A 2,500-nucleotide genomic window follows, 5' to 3' on the forward strand; every position below is an offset into this window, starting at 1 on the left:
CGGGCCAAAACTGGCCATTTTTGGCTGCGCGAGCGAGCGGAGAGCGGCGGACAGCGAGCTAAGCGAGAGGCAGCACCGTCCCTGCTATACGAAAGCCCCATCCAGCCCTGTGCCACCCGGGGGGTTCCAGGGTGCTGAGATGGCTGACATTTTGCTCCGCTCACGACGGTCACCGCGCGACGCAAGAACAGCCCAAAAACAGGCCAAAACGGCCCAAAAACGGGCCAAAACTGGCCATTTTTGGCTGCGCGAGCGAGCAGCGAGCGGCGGACAGCGAGCGAAGCGAGAGGCATCACCGTCCCTGCTATACGAAAGCCCCATCCAGCCCTGTGCCACCCGGGGGGTTCCAGGGTGCTGAGATGGCTGACATTTTGCTCCGCTCAAGATGGTCACCGCGCAACGCAAAAACAGGCCAAAAACTGGCCAAAACGGGCCAAAACTGGCCATTTTTGGCTGCGCGAGCGAGCGGCGAGCGGCGGACAGCGAGCGAAGCGAGAGGCAGCACCGTCCCTGCTATACGAAAGCCCCATCCAGCCCTGTGCCACCCGGGGGGTTCCAGGGTGCTGAGATGGCTGACATTTTGCTCCGCTCACGACGGTCACCGCGCGACGCAAGAACAGGCCAAAAACTGGCCAAAACGGCCCAAAAACGGGCCAAAACTGGCCATTTTTGGCTGCGCGAGCGAGCGGCGAGCGGCGGACAACGAGCGAAGCGAGAGGCAGCACCATCCCTGCTATACGAAAGCCCCATCCAGCCCTGTGCCACCCGGGGGGTTCCAGGGTGCTGAGATGGCTGACATTTTGCTCCGCTCACGACGGTCACCGCGCGACGCAAGAACAGCCCAAAAACAGGCCAAAACGGCCCAAAAACGGGACAAAACTGGCCATTTTTGGCTGCGCGAGCGAGCGGCGAGCGGCGGACAGCGAGCTAAGCGAGAGGCAGCACCGTCCCTGCTATACGAAAGCCCCATCCAGCCCTGTGCCACCCGGGGGGTTCCAGGGTGCTGAGATGGCTGACATTTTGCTCCGCTCACGACGGTCACCGCGCGACGCAAGAACAGGCCAAAAACAGGCCAAAACGGCCCAAAAACGGGCCAAAACTGGCCATTTTTGGCTGCGCGAGCGAGCAGCGAGCGGCGGACAGCGAGCGAAGCGAGAGGCATCACCGTCCCTGCTATACGAAAGCCCCATCCAGCCCTGTGCCACCCGGGGGGTTCCAGGGTGCTGAGATGGCTGACATTTTGCTCCGCTCAAGATGGTCACCGCGCAACGCAAAAACAGGCCAAAAACTGGCCAAAACGGGCCAAAACTGGCCATTTTTGGCTGCGCGAGCGAGCGGCGAGCGGCGAACAGCGAGCGAAGCGAGAGGCAGCACCGTCCCTGCTATACGAAAGCCCCATCCAGCCCTGTGCCACCCGGGGGGTTCCAGGGTGCTGAGATGGCTGACATTTTGCTCCGCTCACGACGGTCACCGCGCGACGCAAGAACAGGCCAAAAACTGGCCAAAACGGCCCAAAAACGGGCCAAAACTGGCCATTTTTGGCTGCGCGAGCGAGCGGCGAGCGGCGGACAGCGAGCGAAGCGAGAGGCAGCACCGTCCCTGCTATACGAAAGCCCCATCCAGCCCTGTGCCACCCGGGGGGTTCCAGGGTGCTGAGATGGCTGACATTTTGCTCCGCTCACGACGGTCACCGCGCGACGCAAGAACAGCCCAAAAACAGGCCAAAACGGCCCAAAAACGGGACAAAACTGGCCATTTTTGGCTGCTGCGAGCGAGCGGCGAGCGGCGGACAGCGAGCGAAGCGAGAGGCAGCACCGTCCCTGCTATACGAAAGCCCCATCCAGCCCTGTGCCACCCGGGGGGTTCCAGGGTGCTGAGATGGCTGACATTTTGCTCCGCTCACGACGGTCACCGCGCGACGCAAGAACAGCCCAAAAACAGGCCAAAACGGCCCAAAAACGGGCCAAAACTGGCCATTTTTGGCTGCGCGAGCGAGCAGCGAGCGGCGGACAGCGAGCGAAGCGAGAGGCATCACCGTCCCTGCTATACGAAAGCCCCATCCAGCCCTGTGCCACCCGGGGGGTTCCAGGGTGCTGAGATGGCTGACATTTTGCTCCGCTCAAGATGGTCACCGCGCAACGCAAAAACAGGCCAAAAACTGGCCAAAACGGGCCAAAACTGGCCATTTTTGGCTGCGCGAGCGAGCGGCGAGCGGCGAACAGCGAGCGAAGCGAGAGGCAGCACCGTCCCTGCTATACGAAAGCCCCATCCAGCCCTGTGCCACCCGGGGGGTTCCAGGGTGCTGAGATGGCTGACATTTTGCTCCGCTCACGACGGTCACCGCGCGACGCAAGAACAGGCCAAAAACTGGCCAAAACGGCCCAAAAACGGGCCAAAACTGGCCATTTTTGGCTGCGCGAGCGAGCGGCGAGCGGCGGACAGCGAGCGAAGCGAGAGGCAGCACCGTCCCTGCTATACGAAAGCCCCATCCAGCCCTGTG

Source organism: Musa acuminata, unplaced genomic scaffold (genome assembly GCF_036884655.1).
Source record: "Musa acuminata AAA Group cultivar baxijiao unplaced genomic scaffold, Cavendish_Baxijiao_AAA HiC_scaffold_564, whole genome shotgun sequence".
Taxonomy (NCBI): Eukaryota; Viridiplantae; Streptophyta; class Magnoliopsida; order Zingiberales; family Musaceae; genus Musa; species Musa acuminata.